This window comes from Erythranthe guttata, chromosome 3 (genome assembly GCF_056151865.1).
Source record: "Erythranthe guttata isolate IM_541 chromosome 3, IM_541, whole genome shotgun sequence".
NCBI lineage: Eukaryota > Viridiplantae > Streptophyta > Magnoliopsida > Lamiales > Phrymaceae > Erythranthe > Erythranthe guttata.
Window position 1 is genome coordinate 7,993,308 of NC_142535.1, and position 7,609 is coordinate 8,000,916.

General features: G+C 33.3%; 2 non-coding genes and 1 pseudogene across 2 annotated transcripts; 2 read left to right on the forward strand and 1 right to left on the reverse strand.

The window, feature by feature from the left end:
• The first annotated feature begins 820 nt into the window (after nt 1-820).
• Nucleotides 821-940, forward strand: LOC148771702 (U5 spliceosomal RNA). The gene has a single exon (XR_016030599.1). It is a non-coding gene; the product is annotated as a U5 spliceosomal RNA (small nuclear RNA).
• Nucleotides 941-2,283: 1,343 nt separating this feature from the next.
• On the forward strand, nt 2,284-2,443 carry LOC148771703 (U1 spliceosomal RNA). Its single transcript, XR_016030591.1, has one exon. It is a non-coding gene; the product is annotated as a U1 spliceosomal RNA (small nuclear RNA).
• Nucleotides 2,444-6,538: 4,095 nt separating this feature from the next.
• On the reverse strand, nt 6,539-7,172 carry LOC148771704 (beta-amyrin 28-monooxygenase CYP716A378 pseudogene; annotated as a pseudogene).
• Nucleotides 7,173-7,609: the final 437 nt, after the last annotated feature.

The following is a 7,609-nucleotide window of genomic DNA, read 5'->3' on the forward strand; positions in this document are numbered from 1 at the left end:
CAGGACACGGTTTCTCTACTCACATTAATAACTAAAATTGATCGAGTAAAGATAAGGCCCCCATAGATAATGGCTCCTGGAGATCTTTTCGAACGTGATTGGTTTCAACAATACCTAGAAAAATCAAAAGGCTCACTAAATATAATTAGCCAACACATCTATAATCTTGGCGCATGTATATATATATATATATATATATATATATATATATATATATATATATATATATATATATATATATATATATATATATATATATATATGTATAAATTAAATCATTATTTACAAACAAAATGTAACATTCATTCATATCGATCACTAACAGTTTAAATTTCAGGTTGAAGTAGTCATTCGACATAATGATCTATTAGATCATAATTAATTAACCATTTATAAACAAAATACTTGATCCAACGGTGCTGGATAGTGGAGCAGTTCCACTTCGGAACCTCAAGAAGCTTCTGAAGGGAACGGGTATGTCGGCAGTTGGTTGGGTTAGCGAGTCTGGAGGAACTTATAGTAGTGGTCGGGATGGAGTAACAAACACCTTTGTCTTTAGTTTTTGGTACGTTATATAAACTTACTTACACACATACATAATATATATACGCATGTATATGTATATATATATAATATGAATTAATGGATGAGTTAACTATATATGTATAGGTATTTGGACATACTTGGTATGGCAGCAGCTTATGAGACAAAGGTGTTTTGTCGACAAACAAAGAATAGGCATAGATAAGTTTTCCACATAGAAAAAAAGACTCAACTATGAACTTAGGCGAAGAAATAAATAGAAGTGCACAACACCTGCAGCTGCGCGGTAAGCACATCGCGAACTATTCTTTCGCCTTTTACTAAAGAATACCGTGTGTTTGCCGCTATTCAAGCAGCATATGCCTCTTTTTGGAGGGTTTTTTCCTCTTAAGGAATTAGCACCATTAATTCTAGTTTAAATATTTTTGTCAAACATCAAATTGCACCGTATATAAATGACATAGAATAACTCTTGTTCTATATTAATTGAGGCTTTTCCTGTTAGCAGTAATATTACTATGATCTAGGACTGGGACTGGATTGGTTATCCACCAACCGAACCATTACCAACTATATTTTTAGGCGGATAATCAAATTTTAACCAACTCATTGGATCGGGTCGTCGTGTTTTCCTAATCGGTTATTGAAATTATCAATATAATTAGTATTTTAAATTTTAAAAACAATCAACAAAAGAAAAAAAATTGACATAAATCTTCCACTGGTTTCTTTATGTCAAAGCTTAAATAAAAAGCCCACATGCTTGAAATTACTTTGAATTTCCTAATTATATTTTTTCTTTGAAATGTTTTAATTATTTTGAACTGATAAATGACGATCGCACCGTGGCAATTGGCATTACGCAGAATGTGTATATTCTTACTACAAAATTTAAGTTGATAGTTCGGGAATAAATCATCAACTGACCTAATCCGGAACCAAATATTCGGTTGTCAACCATCAACCAACCCACAAAGATTGGGTCGGCAACGTTTTTCAAATTTAAGTAAAAATGATTTAACGGATGGGTTGGTTTTTAGGCTAGTAATTGACCGATCCAACTCAGTCACAGTCCTACTATGATCATGATAAACATATATAATCACGATGAAGAGCTTGTAGCATTCACATATTAAAATGGCCTAGAGTATAATTTGTTTTTCATAAATAAACAATAACTTTATTAAAAAAGATGTGTATCGACACGTTAGCCGCTAATTTTATTAAAAATAATAATTTTAATAAATTAGCTTAATTTTATTAAAAATTAGTTATTCACTTCATTCAAAAAATCATATCCTAACGTAATTAAAGTTTGAATAGTTTCCTACCAATTACTCCAATTTTGGCTTACGAGATGATATTATAATTTTGAATAGTTGATTACGGAGTATCTTAAATTTTGTTTTCTTTTCTTTTGGATTCAAACAACGAATTTTCAAATACGGGTCTAGTTGATTATGGAGTATCTTAAATGTTGTTTTCTTTTCTTTGGGATTTAAACAAAATAGTGTGTACATAATTATATATTTTTGTAGAAATATAGCGATAAGGTTTTTACCTTTATACAATTTTGTTAATTGTGCTTCTGATGGAGGGTTTTCTTGTGGTTAGGGAAGCAATTCAATTATTAAATGAAAAATACTAAAGAAAGTATGTCACCGTTGTCCCACATCGGTTGATTAAACTATAAATGGTGAGAAGAGAGTTATATAAATTGAAGAAATTTGAGTAACAAAGTTTCTTACCTGGACGGGGTTAATAGGCGATCAACAAGACCTATGGCCTATGCTGGTGACCTCCACTGCACTTTGGAGGGGTGCCTGTGTAAGGTCGGCCCAAGAGGTCGAGCCTGCGTCATAATTTGTGATAGTGGGAGCCTACGTTCGCGCGGCCCTTGCCCAATTCTAGTTTAAACTTTAATTAATTGGTAAATTACAACCTTGAGGTATGTTCAAATTATGAAAAAATTCTTCTTGTTTGGATAACTACATCAACTATGAATCTTCTTACACCTCCACCCTTAAGGTGTCAACATAATCATCTAGATTCCATAGAATGTGCTCTAGTCTGTACTTGTTTTGTGTAAAAATACAGTTTTTGATGCACCAAAATCTGATATATACAAGCCAAAAAACACATATTATGATCATCTTGCTTCAAAATGTGGAGCTCGAATAGGATAAAGCGGGTACAAGAGTGATAATATTACATATAATCTAGAAGATTCCACTAAATTTGAAACTGCGAAGATGGACGTGTAAGAAGATTTATAGTTGATGTAATGGTTGTAATTACCCAAAACAAAATGGGGTTTTTTGTAATTTGACCATACCTCAGGAAGATGGTTGTAATTTATCCTTAATTAATTAAATTGTTTGTATTTGGAAACCTTTATTAAAAGTTTGAACCAAAATGATAATAGTGCATGTAATTTTGTAAAATTATTGCAGCATTATTGTATTTTTTTACTTTTGTAGTTGTATACTGTTTTGCGTATAGTATTGTAATATTTGGTATATTTAAAAACATATTTGAACTAATATTTTTTTAGCATTTTAATTGAACTTAGCAATGGAACTTGAGCGACAGTGACTACAACAAGGTCTCGCGGCGTTTCGACGAACCATGTATGCAACAATGCCGATTCTTGCTGCCCTTTTCGTTATGTGTATAAAATGGTTTTTAATTATTATTATTGTTATATAAAAAGGCAAAAATCACCCCGAACCCATTTGGAACGTAACACACCCATCTAGAACACATAAAGACACCAAACCAACACAAGAGACGAGCCGAGCTCACACAGTGCTGTAAAAACAATAACTGTATGGGCTTAAGAAAATACTGGAAATTCGTCGTCATCAGATAACTCTTCCACAGGTAGGCGAATTATCTAGCTTGGTGAAGGGGCAATGAAAACCGTAATCGTATGAATGATGGATCAATAATGCGTTCACTCTAGTATCATATTTAACTAGTAATACATGCACGAGGAAATATATATATATATTTTCAGAGTGGTGCTATTTCCACTTCCAAATTATCTCAATTCACCACCAAGTTCATTTAAAATATCAAAAATACCCTTAAAATTTCTAACCCACCACCCTCCCACGCTTATTTCCTCATGTTTCCTTAATGTAACTTGTGCTAATGCAACAAAACAATTTCAAATGGTAAAACAAAATTCTAATAATCGTCCAATCTGAATCAGTGTCTGGGTGGATTGCGATGAATGAAATGTAACCCATTTTCAAATTTTAATCCACTGAAAACAAGAATATCAAAAACCTCGATTCTTTTTTGTAATTATTTCTACACAAGCATTCTTAATTTAATTTATTTCTCCAAGAACATGAATTATTGCTCCTTCTGACCTTCTGGTATTTTTCTCTGACAAAGTGTCATTCACTTAAGGTGGAGATAATGAGATTTTGTGGTGAAGATTCTAATGAAAATGGTGGAATTTTTTTTTTTGTGTGAATATTTTACTTAGTTTGGTGGTGAACAATTTTTTAATTTGTACAAAATATGTGTGAAAGAGGAACAAAAGGATAAAATAGAAAATATATTTAAGTTGGTGGTAAAATAAGATATTTTGAGGGTGGAAATAGCTCGTCTCTATTGACGTTTTACATTATTGCACATATATTAAAAAAACTAATGAATATGTGTGGATTTTAGAGAAAAATATAATTTGACTAAAATACCAATGTCATTAATTCTATTTCTATTAATTTTTGTACAAAAATCACATGGCCAAGAATTGATATTGAAAAACCTCATAATCTACTTACCTGGATTATTTATACATCTCATATTTTATAGATGTGGGTTTCATTAAATAGATAATTATCACCAAATAAATAATGCACTAACTCGAGTAATCGAGCCTTTTACTCACTAGGATCTCACCCATTGGATTTTCAATGTAGAATACACTAGTTAAATGTATAGGTCAATTTTATAGGGACTAAGAGACTAAATAACTGAAATATAAGAATAAATACTATAAATTTATTTTGTCAATGATAAAATAATAATTTTACTTTGTCCGATTTAACATCTACAAAATGTGGTAGCACAATAAATTACAATAACTTGACCATTATCATCTATTTACAGTAATTAAGATAAATTACTTAAATATTGTGCTATAAATTTTCTTTTAATTGTTAGTCTGATTGCATCTAAATTGTTAATGATTCAAAATTACTTCTAACAGAATTTTTTGAAATGATCTTTTGTGTACTATATCTACGCAACACATCATTTTGAAGACTAAGACTACGCATGAAATTAACATACATAACTTCATATAATGCCCATATGCAGATTCTCAGAAAATAATTAAATATTATTTATTTGTGTTCTAAAAATCGGCGGAGTCGGCCGAATAATTGGTCTCCGAGACGGAAATGGCCCAATACCTATATGATTTTGTTGCAAAGGTTTGAATTATGCTTTGTAAAAAATAATTTACCAAGATTACTTACTAAAAAAAGGTATGTATAGAAATGAGACAATGGATAATAGAAAGGGAGAATTACAATTTGCACCCCTGTACTATCGAAATGGTCGCATTCACCCCACTATACTATCAAAAACTACAAAAACCCCCCTAATTTTAACAGTCCATGTTCAGAAACTTGACACCGTTAAAAATTACAATGAATTTACTTTTATAACCTCACATTTTAATAAAATTTATTCCATTTTTTTCTCCTCCAAATTACTGTTCATCTTCCCCTCTCTTCGTACACAAACCAAAACCTATTGTCTACGTACCAGGCTTTTTATGTCTCCCACCGCCACCACCCGACCATCAACAACCAAAATCTTGAAACCCGAGAAGAAGATGATCTGTTTTACCACCCCACCACCGACCCCCCTATCGAAACAATACACCACCATGCCATGGGTACGACGGATGAAGACGCGCCGCCGCCGCTAACTTCCGATGTCGTGGATAAAGACGCTTCACAACAACATCTTAACAACATCTTCTGCTTGCCAGGGTGAGTTCTTCCATGGAGAATTATAAGCAAACCCTGAAGAGAGAATCCAACCCTCAATACACATCTCATATCTATTCCATTTTAATTTTTCCCTTTTCTGTTTTTTAATTATTTTTCACTTTCACCATCTTACCGAGCTCAATCGCATCACCTTTACAGCAAATGGAGGTCGAAGAATCCCAAAAGCTTCCTCCCCTTCCAAAAATCTACGGCCTAAACGCTAAATTTCATTTCAGAACTTTGTTCTCTTCACTCTTCAGGGTTTGCTTATAATACTCGTGTTTGATAATAAAGAAAAAAATAATCTGCATTATTTGAAATCTAAAATTTTACAGCTTTATATTTTTATAATATTTATAGGTTATATAGTTTACTGAATTTCTATGATAAATTCTTTTATTTTTTTACTGAATTTTTTTTTCAATTTGAAACTCAAATTGTATTTTATCATATATAATTATATATATATATATATATATATATATATATATATATATATATATATATATATATATATATATATATATATATATATATATATATATATTAAGTATATATACACACACGGTAAAGGGGCAAAAAAGTTCAAAAATGAAATAAATGTGTGGTCAATATGCCACGTCTGCTTTAACTAACATAGTAGTTAATGTCAGGGGGGTATTTGTAGATTTTGATAGTATAGGGGGGTGAATGGGAGCTTTTCGATAGTATAGGGGTGCAAACTGTAATTCACCCTAAAAGAAATTTAAACAATAACAAAATAAGGACGTTCAACGTACAAAGAAAAGGTATACAAAATCGAATATTTAAACGTCACCCGATATGACAATCGCATCGTGCAATATTTCTTCAAGAAAGAAACAAAATAAAGTTTTGAGAAACCAAATGGAAATAAAATAATGTATAACTCAAATTATGGGAGCTAGTAAAATGAATGAAATAATTTACTATCATGAAGTAATCAAATTATTAAGTAAAGGATTAATTTTGGTGAGGGGAGAGGCGGATAGGAAGACCCTTGACAGGAATTGACATTGGATCGACAACAAATTTACCATCACTAGGAATGACCTTCTCAAACTTGAACCTCTTGACAAGATGGTGCATGAAGACGAGGATCTCGAATCTTGCGTACTCTAGCCCAGGGCACATTCTCGGTCCTCCGCCGAACGGAACAAATGTGTAGGGTGCAGGCCCTGCTCCTTGAAATCTTGAGGGATCAAATTTCTCCTGTTCGGGAAATATTTCAGGGTTTCTGTGTGTTGCAGTGGCGCTCCAGTACAACTTGAAACCCTTTGGAATAGAGTAACCCTTGTATGAAAAATCAGCAATGGCTTCTCTGAAAGTTTCTGTGACCGGTGTTGCGAGTCTCATTACTTCACAAACAACATTCCAAGAATATTTCATCTTCTGTAGGTCATCCCAGTTGAGCGAATCGCCTGGAGCTTTTGATTTCAAAATGTCCATTTGTTCGTTGTAGACTCCGTCGTATATATGAGGAAGCTCCGCGAGATACTTGACGATAAAAGTGCACGCGACGCTGGCACTGTCACGACCTCCAATCAACAAGCCCAATATCTTATCCGCAATATCAAACTCTTGCATGAATTTGCCATTCTCATCGCATGTGAGAAGCATAGAATATGTTGTGTGGGAGAAGCTTTCCCGTCTGCTAAATCGATTGTGCGTTGTTTGATAATGGAAACAAGCTCTTGTCTGACAATCTTGGAGGCCTTAATACCCTTATTGAATGGTGTTCCCGGCAAGTCAATGGGGATGGCGAACAAACTCGACGCCAAGAGATTGAAAGGATTCGATAATCTATCGACCTGCTGAGGATCCTCGACAATCGCGAAAAGCCTGCAAGCTAATTGGAAGGTATAGTCTTTCGCGAGAGCCAGGACTACGACTTCTATCTTGTTCTCCCATCCCTCTGCAAAGGGCAATTGGGCCATATGGTCCATTTTGCAGATGTAGCGACGAAGGGCTTCCGTTTTCAAGAAATTGTGGAGCATTCTTCTGAATTTGATGCCCTCTTCTTCAGA